General features: G+C 51.6%; 1 long non-coding RNA gene across 1 annotated transcript; it reads right to left on the minus strand.

Annotated features, from left to right (window-relative positions):
• Positions 1–1886: 1886 nt before the first annotated feature.
• Positions 1887–14706, minus strand: LOC309613146. Its single transcript, XR_014235541.1, has 5 exons — positions 14584–14706; positions 7796–7987; positions 5789–5994; positions 4743–4948; positions 1887–3872 (listed from the first exon to the last, which is right to left on the minus strand). It is a non-coding gene; the product is annotated as an uncharacterized lncRNA (long non-coding RNA).
• Between the last annotated feature and the right edge of the window lie 174 nt (positions 14707–14880).

Genomic DNA, 14880 nt, shown 5'->3' on the forward strand with positions numbered 1-14880 from the left:
AAGCCCACCAAGGAGCGAGGAAAAGTGGGTTCAGGGCAGGCCTCCTAAGATTCGTCAGCTGTGGACACTCCTGCGGGGCCCCCATCCTTCCCCGCCTACCCCTCAGCCTTTCCTATCAGACTCAAGTTGGCAGATGTCCCTTCAATTTCATAGTTAATTTTCCCTTCCTCACGTGTCTGTGTTTACAGATCAAACTCTGAAGAATCCATAGCCTCAGGCTCCCTTCTCTTCCAATAATAGATTTTCACCCCCAGCAGTGCCCCCCAGCTTGGAAATCCGTCTCAGTGAATGACAGGATGTGGGACTTCCCAACAAAGCAGGCCCCTCCCTGTCATTCCTGCATTGAGCGGAGGGTGACCGGCTTTCCAAGCTTCCCCCAAGCAAGGCCTGAGGGGAACAAAGATAACTGGCCATGGAAAAGGAGCGGTCCAGTAGGAAGCCTCACTACAGCAGTGCAGCAAGCGAGGCTTGTGGGGGGAGAGTTAGAGGTGCCCGTGAACCCTGGGTGCCCCGAAAGTGCCCCACCTGAAAGTATGGCCAGCAGTGACTGGTCCTGAGGGACCAAGGGACGAGCATTCCAGGCAGAGTGAACTGCGGTCCCAGAGAGCAGCAGCCCACTACCTGCCGAGACTCTAGGTCACCTGGTGCGGCCGGAGCCCTGGGAGGGCGCTGAACCGCTGGGAGTTGAAACAGAGAAGTAGGAGCATCAGATCTCCTATTAGAAAAATGACTTTGGCAGCAGCGTGAAGGGTGAGAGGGGCAGGGGGATCAACGAGGAAGGGACAGCTGCAGGAACAGGGAGGAGAGGCGAGGTGCATGAGGTGAAGAGCCCGCTAAGACCTGGCGATCTCCTGGGTGGACATGGGAGACTCAGGACACTCGGGTCTCAAGCTCAGGTGACAGTGGTGCCAGGACCTGGATGTGGGTCAGGAGGAGCCAACAGGAGGGGACGGGACGGGTGGGAAGGCTGAGCAGCCCAGGTGGACCTGGAATGCACACATCCTGAAGCGACACCTAACCAAAGGCAAGTGTGCGCGTCCGTGAAGCACTATCCTTCGGATAAAGACCTGAGCCGTCTCAGTGGCAGTTCACCCACGAGTATTTTGGAGCAGACACTCTGCCCTAGGAGGCAACAAAACTGGCAACATCCTGCCTTGTGGAGCTGACACTCCAATGGGGTGGCGGGGGTCAGAATGAGCAGGTCAAGGGCATAGGGAGTGAGGCAGGCAAGGCGGTGCAGTGAGTGGTGTGAGATTTTACTTTGCTGTTCAGAGAGGCTGGTCCAGTAGGTGGGCAGAGTCTGGAAGGAGGTCGGAGAGCCAGCCATGAGGAGGCCGGAAGGACCAGCTTTTGTGTGTTTGCCAGTTTGCCAGTGTTTTAAGGGAAAGGGGAAGTAACAGCACAGTTTGTAAGTTGGTGGGAACAATTGGATGCAGACTAGGGGGGTGTGAGAGAAAGAGGGGGGGAGGAGGAAAAAGGGGGTGGGGTCCCTGGCAGAGTCCCAGACGAGCCACCCACAGAAGCGGGAGAAGGTGGAGCACGTGGGCACTCGGGCAGGTGGGCGGGAGGAGGGAGGGGACGCTCGCTTCTGATTGCTTCTGTTTTCTATATGAAACAGGAAGCAAGGCCAGCCTCCGGGAGTAACCTCACCTCCAAGCTACTTCCTATCTCAGCTCATCCTTGGGGCCATCCCGAGAAGTAGGCACCAACATCCCCCAATCGCTTGACGAGGAAACTGAGGCACAGAGAGGTTCCGTGACCTTTCCGCCATCTCCCGGCCACGGAAGGTGGATCTCTGGATCCCTGATCCAGCACAGGTGACCCTAACGATGCCCGCACGTGGCCTCCATGACAAACGCATGAGAGAAAAGCCAGCCACCGTGTGCTGATTTTAACAGAAACACTTTCTTCTTGAAGAAGGCTTGGAAACATACCTTCCTCTGTGCATATTTTTCAGGTCTCTGAAATTCTGCTCCCAATCCACTTTTATATCATGCATACATTAACAAAGGAATTTTTTTAGCATTGCCAGTTCCATAGAAGTGAGAATATGATTTTAACTGCTATCCGTACATGTTTTCGCTGGGAGCACTCAGCAGGGGACCTTGTCGGGTAGGGGACGTGCTGGCCCCTGGCCAGGGGGCCAGGGAAGGTGCCACTGTCCTCCAGACCTTGACTGTCACCAAGGACTGTCCTCAGATGTAGCCAAAGGAAACCAAAACCGGGGCTGCGCCCTTCCTGGCAGGCTTTGAGAAGTGCTGATAACCCGTCACGTGGGCTGCCTGCACATCTGAGAAGCGAGCACCTCACGTGGTCGGGATTGTGGCAAAAATAAAGTAAAATTTTAAAAAAAGGAAGCAAATATCATTTCCAAATTCAAGGCTGTAACTGATTACAAGTGCCTGGCTTGGAGAAAGCCCTTGCCAAATATTTGCTAAATGTTTACCTTAGATGAAAACCGAGTTTTCCGTTTGATGGCAAATCTTACAGTTCTACCAGGAAAATCTTTCTAAATATTTTAGAAATTAAGCACAGATGTTTTTACACAACACAAACAACAATTTCATGCAAATCACGAGGTCAGTCTTATCACAAGTACAATACACGGGCAGACCTTGTTTTAGGGCACTTTGCTTCACTGCACTTTGCAGACCTGCATTTTTTACAAGTTGAAGGCCCGCGGCAAGTCTTTCGGCGCCAGTTTTCCAACAGCATTTGCTCACTTCATGTCTCCGCGGCACATTTGGTAATTGTCCCAATATTTCAAGCTTTTGCATTATTATTATCTTTGTGATGGTGATCTATGATCAGCGATCTTTAATGTTACTACTACGACTCACCGAAGGCTAAGATGAGGATTAGTATTTTTTATCAATAAATTATTTTTTAATTAAGGTATGCACATTGTTTTTTTAGATCTAATGCTATTGCACACTTAACAGACTACAGTGTGTTGTAAACATAACTTTTCTATGCACTGGGAAAAGAAAAAATTGTGTGACCCGCTTTATTGCGGTGGTCTGGAACCAAACCCAAAATACCTCCGAGGTCTGCCTGGATGTATTACTATATTTAAATCCATACTACGCCCTTCAGTCTCTAAGAGGTGGTCCTCACTGCATAATCCTGCCCGGTAGAACACACTTACTTGTGCAATGAAACACAGAAGCATCTCTTTAAGTCAACATTTTCTAGCAATTCTCGCAAGAACAGAGAGTGAGTTCTGAATAGAAAGTTTCTATCTAAATAAGTTACCAAGCAGCTGTACTCAAAACCTCTGAAAAGCACTGCAGTATCAATAGATGTCAGTGATGTATCTGGACTAACGATGAGCTAAAACACAAAAGTCCACACATTTATGGCAACCACGCGCAAAATGAACTGAACACCTTTTACGTCTGCCACATTCAGAGTAAAAGAACAGGGTGCTCCTCCAGGACTTCTTGACTGAGGGCAGGCGGAGTCCAAGAAAACTTCAGCCACATTTGGATGCTGAGGAGGCATGCGGTCCCCATCCTGACGGTTCTACAAACTCCCTGTGTGACTTGGACAAGTCACTTCACCTCTGGGAGCCGGGCTTTCTTACACGAAGATGTCCACCATCCTTTCAGAAATACAACAACCTCTCTTCTGTGGGGGCAGTTTTACCCCATCACCTTCCAGAATGACAGAATCGCCAATTCTAAATGGAACTTCGAGGGAGAAACCAACGTGTGTCCGGCTCCTGCTGTGCGTTGGACGCTGTGGGGACTCATACTTCGTATCAAGGCTGTGATACTCAGGTATCACCCCCAACTTGGAGGAAAGAGGCCACATCCCCACTGAGCTGGGTCCACTGAACCCTCTGTATCTTATCTCTGTCTTCCCAGTGCCTGTAATGTAGTAGGTGCTCAATGAATGTCTAATGGAACTCAGGGTCACTTGCCCAGGTGAGGGTTCAAACCTAGGTCCTTCTGCCTCCAGACTGAGCTCCGGCCCAGAGACTGTGAGGTGTGTCCCCCACCCCACCCCCAACCCCGCTTCAGGCTAGAAATAGGTCTGGACCATTCCAGAAGGCCATTCCTGGTTTTATAAAATCAGGAGTGCCCAGGAAGTAGGGGAGACATTCGTTAAGATGACGACCGCTCTTTGGGACTCACTCGGTGTTTTCTGTGATTACAGAATATCATTCAGGGGAAATGATGGACCGCTCAAATTTTCTACCCTCTGCCAGGCGTCAGTGAAAGTTACTCAGATTTACAGAAAGTACTTCCCTTTGAAATCTGCCGCCAAGTGGACTCGTTACCATTTACCAGAGCACTGAATCTGGTGACAACCAGGCATCTTCCTTGGTTGGGGGCAAGCAAATGACCACTCCCAAGCTGAGGGGAGAGGTCACTTCCTTAGGTCAGGGCGGGACCTCTGTGGGTCACCCATCCGCCTCCCCCCATCGTGAGTGATTTTTAAGGGGCCCTGCAGGGCCTGGGAGAGTCTTGGTCTCCTGCTCTCTCGGTCATTATTCTATTCTGCCACATAACTCAGTTTTCCTGTAGGCCGCAGAGAGAAGCAGAAGAAACCATGTCGTCATGGGGCCCTGGCTTTGTAAAACAAGCGGCCCGGAAGACTGCAGAGGGCAGGGGTCCTCAGGAAGAAGAGGCCGCCTCTGCCGTGAGGGCCCCTCTCCCCCACCCCACCTGCTCCATACCCTCCTCCGGCCAGGCCCACCCTGGCCTCCCTCTCCAGCCCTGTTCGGTGGCTCCTACCTGCTGCCTGCACGGTGGACATGGCTGGCGTCAGTGAGATGCCCCTGGGCGGTGGGTGGGAGCCTGAGGACGGGGGCCAGGAAGAGTCCCCTTACGCTCCAGCAGAAGATGGGCAGGGGCCGACATGAATGAGTGATGGAGAAGGCCACGGGGGCAGGGCCATCGTGCGACAGGAAGGCCGGGAGGAGCTGGGCAGGGCCGGGCCTCTGTGGGGACAGAATGCTGGCTCACAATCCAAGATTCTCAGGTTCTAAGCCTGGAGTCCCGCCACTAGGAAGAGGCTCGAGGTGCCACCAACCAGATTTCACCTCTGGGAGCTGGGAGGGTTCGGTGAGAAGCCCGTTTAAGAGCACTGCCCAGGGGATCCTCGATGAAAACCATAACTTATGGTCAGAAGGGGCGGGAGAGCCACTCAGGTGAGGACAAAATGTGACCGGCACCAAAGACAAAGGCCCAGTGTCAGGCTTTTTCCTGTGTCCCTAGAAAGTGTCAGCCTGGACTGGAGGGGTGGAGAATGCTGACACGAATAACCCCTGAAATTCCAGGAGCCTGGCCCCCCTCAAATGGGGCCACTGTTCATTCGTTTGCTTTCGCGGGTTCCTCCCTTTACTTTCTGAGGACAAGTTCCTTCTGCAGTTTTGACAAAGACCCAAGGAAAGGGGAGTGGGGTCGTGCACCTCCGCCAGGAGGAGGGGGTACCCGGGGCCTGTGCAGGGAGCCGGCGGGAGGATCCCAGAGGTGTGCACTCAGTCCGGGGCGTGTCCTGTGCTCCCGGGGCTGTCCGTACTTTCAGCTGCTGCAGGTGGAAAGCGGTAACAGGTGTGCTGCGTGGGAGGGTTCCCAGATGCTTACCACGAACCGCCTTGCGCAAGGAACCCGTTGGCAAACTGAGCTGTTACCTGCAGTGCACATCCTTACAGCAAGCAGAGCTGGGTGCTGTAGCGTAAGTTTTGGTCTTTGGCGCTACCCACTACGTAACCCTTACCCCTCTTTCATTTAGGAGGAGTGGCCTTTAGTGAAAACCGGTCTCCTTCCTGTCTTCCTACCTGTAGCCTGTTGGAGGTGTAATCGTGTGATCTTTCTTTTAAAGGCGACACAGCCTGCTTTTCCATCTTGGGGCTGCGGGTCCTGGCCTCTGTCACCTGCAGGCCTCCCATCTCTCCAGGCGCCCCTCACACCATGCCTAAGAGCCTCCACGATGCAGGCGCCAGGAGGTCAGGCAGTCTGGGGTCCACTCCTCTGTCTCCTTAGCCTGCTAAGGAGGAGCCCACTCGTGACTCAGTTTCCTCAACTGTAAAATGAGGTACTAATAGCACGTACTCATCCGATCTTTGTGAGAGGTCCAGGACACAGCACGTGGCACCAAGTGAGCGACCATCAGCCAAGTGTGGTTACTGCCTCCGAGCACCGGCTGCTGCCTGGGGCCCCTGCACAGGGCAGCGGCACATCAAGCATTGACATTCGGTGAGACCTGACCGTCCCCCTGCTGCCCCCCACCCAGCAATCTTGGTGAATGGTGTGGAGTGGATCTTGTCATCTTTCCTGTCAGTTACATGTATATGTAATAGACTAGGGTTGCCTTTTCCCCACGTGGGGACGTGTTCTGTCTTGTTGCGCAATTTGTTTTTTCCACTTGGAGATCTTTGCTCCTCCACTCAGATACCCATGATCTCTGTCCTCTGTCTGATCAATATATGTCCCTGCTTGCTGGAAGGCCACGTCCCCCAGCTGGGATTCCATACCCAGATCCCCTTCACTTGCTGATGGGGTTCCCAATTGTCCCAGGAGCATCCACACTCCTTGCACTTTGTTTAATGCTCAATGTAACTCTCATGTCCAATGAACCAAATTTTACACATCTTTCTTTGTTTTGCACATCTAAACAACGATTACAAATAAATTAAAGTAATTCTCTTAAACAATGTAACCTGAAGTTATAAATATGGCATGGTTGATTCTTTTGAATATTGCAAACACCTCAGACAGCAGATAAAGCTTGTATTAATGTGATGATTACAAAACCAATTTCTTACTCCAAATATCAACATCATGGATTTAACTAACATCTTCGTTATTTCCTTTATTTTTTTTTCAAATACCTTTTTCGGGTTACAGCTATCTTTACTTTGATATTTTTCCAGGATTGACGGCCCCAGAGAAGAATACCATCTCTAATCAGCCGAGTTAAGGCATTTTGGTTATAGATGGAGTAATTCCTGGATAGGGCTGGACCTAGACGGCTCTTCCCAAGGCCATCAGATGAAAGTTGCTGTTTATATGTAAATGCCATTTGCTACATCGATCAGATTTGAAAGCTCAAACCCTTCGCATAGGTTTTAATTCTTTGCCACCTTGTGTCTCCCCTAAAACGATGCATTTGTAAAATCTTGCTTGGTAATACAGGATTACGTATCCATCTTTGGGTTTTTCTGATCGACTGACTAACCTGGTCCTGTCATTATGAATTAGTGACTTGATCTGTTAGCATTATTAAACAGTATGTGTGTCTTATTAGTATTGCATTAAAATTAGCAAGGCCATCTAGAAATTCCATCGCCCAGAAATGAAGGGTTGAATCTTCGTGGTTAAGGTTTCTCTTTAGGACACCTGGGGAGCGCAGGATCTGGGAACACCCTGCTGGGCCTGCTCGTTACCTGGCTTCTGTGTGTGAGTGCTGGGGCAGACCCCTCCTGGTTCTCATGAGTGACCACCAGTGTGGACACTTCCTGCTTTTTGGGAGCCACTAGCTTTGTCCCTTGGTCCATGCCTTTACCGGTTTCTACTTACACAGACAGAAACAAGTACACAGCACCACTTTATAATCGGGACGGGGCGGGGCGTGGGGTGGACAGCATACCTATACGTTAGCAGTCGCCCACTGTATTAGTTTTCTGTGCTACACAAGAGAGGACCACAGGTTTAGCAGCTGAAAACAATGCCCATTAATTATCTCACAGTTTCCGTGGGTCAGGAGTCTGGGCTCAGCTTAGCTGGTCTTCTGCTCAGGGTCTCACAAGGCTGCTATCAAGGGGTTGACCGGGCTGCATTCTTACCTGGAGGTCTCAGTGAGGAGAATCCGCTGCCAGGCCCATGCAAGGTATTTACAGGATTCATTTCCTCACAGCTGATGACTGAGGGTCCTAGCTTCTTGCTGGCTGTTGGCTGCCCTGGGATCCAGAGGCTGCCCCGGGATCCAGAGGCTGCCCCCGGTCCCCGGAGGCTATTCACAGCCCGGCTGTTTGCCTCTGCAAGGACAGCAGGAGAGAGATTTCCTAGCCTCAAAGAGCCAAGTCTCTCTTCAAAGGGCTTTTCCCTAATTAAGCCAAGCTCGACCAGGATAATCTTCATTTCAATTAACTCAGAATCAGCTGATTGGGCACCTTAATTACACCTGCAAAATCCCTTTCTCTTTACAGTGTTCTGCCAGCTAGAAGGATGTCACGGGTCAGCCCCCATTCAAGGGAGGGGGTTATATGGCGGGCAGAGATCTCGGGGGCCACTCTAGGGTCTGTCTGCCACACCTACTCAATGAAATCAGTGAAACCTAAACACGGTCTATTACTCCCCCATCTTCTGCAGTTACAGCTCCCTTTGTGTACACATCATAGTAACGGTTCCCTTCGGAGTTTCACTATGAGCTTGTGGCTTTGCCGTAGACCCAGGGGCCGTCTCCCTCAAGGTGTCCTGCGCCGGGTCTCCAGCCACCTGGCCTCCCTGCTGGTCCCGGGCCTTTGCACTTGACGTTCCCTCTGTCCACCTCCCTCTCCCCCGAGAGAGCCACATCCTCGTTCCTTTACTGTATTCCAGCCTCTGCTAAACTGTCGCCCCGTCAGAGAAATCAGAAAACTGCTCAGAGAGGCAGCAATGTAGGGGTCAGGAGCCAGGCGCTGAAGGGTGAACCCCAGCTGCCTCTGGACCCACCATGTGACCTCCCACCCTGGGCCCGAGGGTCGTCCTTGGTCAAGTGCGGACGAGGGTCTGGGCTCTCATAGACCCCTGGCCCACATACACAGTTATCCAACTGACTCCTTTCTACCTGGGATGGAAGTGGTTTCCTTGTGTGGTTTCAGGGCAAGCTCGCCTGCCTTCTTGGTGGTCAGAGGCCCTGGTTGGGGATCCCCTGCTGCTCCCGACCCCTTGCTGGTCCTTTTCACTTTCTGGAGGAATTTCCTTTATGAAGCTTTCCTTAATTGGCCTTCCTTCGGATCAGGAGACATTTATCTTAGGTAACCTATGGAAGCCTCTCAATACCTAAATCAGATTCATCCTCTCTCTCCACGACCTGCCCCACCTCTCACCGTTCACTAGTATCTGTCAAGTACTTACCATGATGCCCAAAGAACCACACCAGGCAGTGAAGTAGCTTGTCAAACAACCCCGAAATTTGCATTCCTAAACCTTCCTTTAATAGATGAGCTTTATTACTTGGGGGGAAAGAGGCGTGACCATAACTGTAAAATATAAATTGGAAAAGAGATTTCACACAGAGTACTTGACCCCTGAAATATATACTTGGAAACACAATGGGGGACCAGAAAGAGGAATTCAGGAATTTTATATGCAAGGCATTCAAGGTAGCAGTAAGATACAGCTGGTGTTTTAGGAGGGTAAGCAGCAAGCTCTTTAGAGCAGGAGCCTGGAGTTTTTCTCTCTGCACCTGCACATTTATTGGCTTGCAAGTAACTGAAGAGCTGCTGCTGGGACTTATTCTTGCGAGGGGACCTCAGGAGCTTCCTGCCAGGGGTCTCCAGTCCAGGCAGGGTGAGCTCTCTGTTCATGTGGGATCTGAGACCAGCAACCATGCAAGGGGGTGAGAACGCTGCCACTGGTGACCAGTGTTCACCACCCGTCCCACCCCCCGGGGCCAAAGCAAGATGGAAGGGACAGTAAAGTTCCTGTACCTAGCCCTGGGCATCAGTCTCAGCCCTGCCACTGAATGGGTCTACGGGACGACTGTTTTTTTTTTTTTTTTTTTTTTTTCATTTTTATAGTCTTTTATCTATGCTTATCTTTGTCCTTTTTTATTTATTTATTTATTTATTTATGGCTGTGTTGGGTCTTCGTTTCTGTGCGAGGGCTTTCTCTAGTTGTGGCAAGTGGGGGCCACTCTTCATCGCGGTGCACGGGCCCCTCACTATCGCGGCCTCTCTTGTTGCGGAGCACAGGCTCCAGACGCGCAGGCTCAGTAATTGTGGCTCACGGGCCCAGCCGCTCCGCGGCATGTGGGATCTTCCCAGACCAGGGCTCGAACCCGTGTACCCTGCATTGGCAGGCAGATTCTCAACCACTGCGCCACCAGGGAAGCCCTTTTTTTTTTTTTTTATATAAATTTATTTATTTTTGGCTGCGTTGGGTCTTTGTTGCTGCATGCAGGCTTTCTCTAGTTGCGACGAGCGGGGGCTACTCTTCATTGCGGTGCGCAGGCTTCTCTTGTTGCGGAGCATGGGCTCTAGGCACACGGGCTTCAGTAGTTGTGGCATGCGGGCTCAGTAGTTGTGGCTCACGGGCTCTAGAGCGCAGGCTCAGTAGTTGTGGCACATGGGCTCAGCTGTTCCGCGGCATGTGGGATCTTCCCGGACCAGGGCTCGAACCCGTGTCCCCTGCATTGGCAGGTAGATTCTTATCCACTGCGCTACCAGGGAAGTCCCTGGTGGTCTGCTTTTGAACATTCTGTGCGAGTTTAGTGCCATTAGAAGCTCCTCAAACTGCTGTCAACCAGTAGCCGTCATGTGGCGTAGCGCAGGGTAACACAGAAAGCAAGTGGAAGGTGGGTCCTGCCTAAGAAGCTTCTGGCAGATAATAGATAAATACAGAGACCCACATACCTACAGGTATATAAACACTAGGGATTGAAGGTATGAGTGCAAGTTTTATTTTGCTTCCTGGAGCATAGCTTATGCTAAGCAAATTACCCTGGGTCATCTTTTGGTCTACTCCTGACCCTCGTACTTCACCCCTGACCTTATCAGTTTCTCCTCCTTAACCCCTAATTAATTGCCTTTATACACACAACTCAAAAAAACCCTTATGGGTTACAGTCTTTCCTGCCTTCTAATGTATTTCTCTCTCCCCTCTTGGACCTTTTCAGCTCCAGGTGAAAAGGTCTCTTGACCAATCTGAACTCCCAACGGCGCTTGCACGGAGCCTAACACATAGTAAGCACTCCTAAAATGTTTGTCAAATGAACGCTTGACTTGGCTGTGTTTACATGACTTTGCATAACTGGGCGAGGGTCAGGCGGCTGGGGCAGCGACTCTCACTGGCTTCCAGGTTTTGCTCACTCTTGTTTGTTTGCTTTTAGAGGTTTTGTACGTTTTCTCTTAGACACAAAAACATCACGTCTTCACTTCAAGGCATCATCGCCTGTACTTGGATATGTGAATCTGGACGTGCACATGAACTTTGAGTTGCATTTTTCTACAGACCGTTTCTGCAAGTTTCCCTTTGCCAGAGATGGGGGAAACAGCACATATTTAGCTGCTTCATCTAGCACCGTAAGTATCAAAGGAAAAACGAAAGTGTTGAAATTAATTTTCGTTAGCAGAGTGTAAAGGAAGGACCTGTGCGGTGTGGGCCACCCCGGGAGCTGGGCACCGCCGGCTGAGTGGTGAGAAGGGACCTGGAGAAGGCAGTGTGCCCAGGGTCCCGCCCTAGGAGTACCAGGCTCACGGCAGACATCTGACTGATTGGCTTTACACGGGAGGAATGACTGTAAGCAGAATTAAAGTGAAAACACTGTGTACCACTTGTGAGTAAGAGGTTACTCCGAGTGAATAATAGTTTCCACAGAGAAAGGAAACTTCAAACAGTGATTAACAAAGAGATATGCCATCAGAGAGTTTAGGAACAACCTGGCCACCTCCATCTGGCACATGGCGGAGAGCCTACTGCGTCATGAGAGGGTGAAGAGAGCCACGCACAGTGCTGGTGGAGGTGGGGGGAGACGCAGGGGGCTGAGATGTGTGAGGGCCCGTTCTGCTAATCTATACCCTTTTTGTTCAGGCTCTTCCAACATTTTTTAGTGCATGACTTACCCATTATCTGGGGGACTGAGGGAGGGATATTCATTCCTTTAATAAAAATTGAGTACCTATTGTGTGTTAGGCAATGGTAAAGCTCTGGAAATTCCAATGTCAGTAAGAAAGACACTCCCTTGGAGATCTCACAGTGTGGTCAGGGAGACAGATGGGAAGACAAACAATTACAGTACAACATGTGAGGGGCTAGAATGGAGAAAGTACAAAGTATGAGGGCATAATAACGCAGATCTGCTTTCCCTTGGGTTCAGTAAGACTTGACCTTTGATTTGAAACTTGAGCCTGAATGAGAACGGACAGTGGAAGAAGGAAGGTGGGTGGGACGTTGTGACAGTGGGAGCTGCGTGGGGGAAGCCTAGGGGTCTGACGGAGTGGGGAGGGCCCGCATAGGGACTTCTGCCAAGGCTCAAGCTTACAGGTTCACGGGAGACGAGGCTACCACAAAACGTGGAGCCGGGGGGAAAGCTGTTGGGAAGAGCCTGAGCTCTTGCCTATGGCTGATGGGCAACCACTGGGAAAGTCTAGCCAGCCCATCCTGGCATCAGTCCAGCCATCCCTCCCTGTCCCAAATACCAGAATATACACGGTAACGTGCGTCACCTTGAAAGCATCTCTCCATCAATCATTTGGGAGGGTGCTGGATCCAGGGTTGTTGCTCAAGTGTTTCTGGAACTTCCACTAAGCAGTGATGCAAATGGCAAGTGCACCAACCCAGCTACACAGAGATGATAAGAATAATACTAGGAATATGTGAGTGCCCTGTGGGTGCCAAGCACCGCCATAAATGCTCCACATGCACTTTCTCACTTCATCCTCCCTCCAACCCAAAGAGGCAGGTGGTGGTGTTATTCCCATTTTGCTGACGAGGAGGACCCAGGCTCAGAGAGTGAGTGACTCACAAAGTTAAGTGATGGGCCTGGAACCTGAACCCACTGTGTCTGGCCCAGGAGAGAAGTGGCAGGGTTAGGATGGAGAAGAAACAGGACATGGGGACTTCCCTGGTGGCGCAGTGGTTAAGAATCCGCCTGCCAATGCAGGCGACGCGGGTTCAAGCCCTGGTCCGGGAAGATCCCACATGCCACGGAGCAACTAAGCCCGTGCGCCACAACTACTGAGCCTGCGCTCTAGAGCCCACAAGCCACAACTACTGAGCCCGCGTGCCACAACTACTGAAGCCCAAGAGCCTAGAGCCCGTGCTCCGCAACAAGAGAAGCCACCGCAATGAGAAGCCCACACACCGCAACAAAGAGTAGCCCCCACTCACTGCAACTAGAGAAAGCCCGTGTGCAGCAGTGAAGACCCAATGCAGCCAAAAATAAATAAATTTTTTAAAAAAAGAAACAGGAAATGAAAGTTAAGATAAAAAAGCAGAAATAGGAATGAGGATAATCAGTTGTGGTGAGGGCAGAGAAATGCAGACCTCCTGACAATAACTAAAGGGTCAGCTCTGTGAAGGCTGGAAGGACTGGGGGGTGGGGGTGGCCGATGGGGAGGAACATGGGTCCGCAGAGGGTCCACTGGGTCAGACCCTGAATCCAGGAAAACTGGCACTGAACTCTGTCACAGCCCATGAGCACTGCAAGGACCTTGGAGAGCTCCGAATTCACGCTTCTTCTAAAGTAGAAACCAAGGCCAGAGAGAAGAAATGGCTACAAAGTGTCACACACAGAACAGAATCCAGTGGTCTCTACTTTGAGACTAATGTTTCTGCAGACTAGCGGCCACTCCCGCTCCCGCTAATAGTACCCTAATTTTCCTCTGAGGAACCACCCCCTCTGTCTGGCTGAGCCCTTATGCTATGGGTCTTAGCTCAGGCTGCTACAACAAAAATAGCACAGACTGGGGGCTTAAACAACAAATATTTCTCACAATTCTGGAAGCTGAAAGTCCAAGATCAAGGCACCAGGAGAGATGGCGTCTGGGGACAGCCTGATTCCTGGCTTGAAGACAGCAACCCTCTTACTGTATCCTCACAAGGGGAAGAGGCGTGAGGTCTTTTGTGTCTCTTCTTATGAAGGCACTAGTCTCTTCATCAGGGCTCCACCCTCATGACCTAATTACCTCCCAAAGGCCCTGTCTCCAAACACCATCCCACTGGCGATTAGGGTTTCAAGGTATGAATTCTGGGGGGGACACAAACATATCATCCATAACAACCCACATCTCCAGATTAAGCCAGTCCACAAATGCCATTCCCTCATTACACACAAGACTCCATAACGCCATCCAGGGTGAATCAGAGGCTTCTGCCTTTTCTCCCTCTGGAGTCAACCCATGGAGGGCTTCCCCAGTGCGTCCTCAGGAAGGAGCAAGAACCAGACAGGAAGGGAGGGAGACTAGGTCCAAGTGACACTGCTTCAGCCTTTCTGTCTGGCTGTGCCTGGCCTTTCATCAGTCGCATCTCCTTTTTGTTTTGGTTTTATTTTTCTTTCTCCATCCCAAGGTCCACGTACAGCACTTACACCAGAGCCTGGCACCTAGCCGGCGCTCACATGGCAGTATTACTATATAAGCTACCTCGAATTAGGTCTTCTGTCACTGGCAACACAAGAGCCTGAACAAAACGGTGACCTGTTATTGCTACCACACCATGCCGTAGTCACGATTTCTCCCAAGAAGGTTAAAACTTTATGTGTACTCAGACATTTCAGTTAGATGGAAACCACCTAGACACCTGTTTCGATGCCCGAGACCAAGCGCCCAGAAGCCGGCTCCCCTCCCCCCTCCTCCGGTCCCTGCAGAGCCGCGCACCCAGGCACCTCCCGACCCGGGCCCGCTCCTCGCCTGCGGCCCAGAGAACACACCGCCTGCTCCGGCGGATGGACCTGGGGGTGGCGGGCGGTCTTAGGGGGCGACCAGCCAGGTCCTGGGGGGGCGGCGGGCGGTCTGCAGGCCCGCCTCGGTCCCGGCAGCGCGGGCACCTCGCCCCACCACCGCAGCCCGAAACTCAACTTCTTCGAGACCCCGGAAGTGGGCGGGCGCGCGACCCCGCCGAGACCCCAAGGCCGGCTGGTGACGCAGCGTGCCGCAGCCAATCGCGCGCCTCCGGCGTTTGCGTTATTGCGAGGCTGGCCAATGGGCGCGGGCCTGGCTGCCGCTTC

Source organism: Balaenoptera borealis (assembly GCF_965194805.1).
Source record: "Balaenoptera borealis genome assembly, chromosome: 16".
NCBI lineage: Eukaryota > Metazoa > Chordata > Mammalia > Artiodactyla > Balaenopteridae > Balaenoptera > Balaenoptera borealis.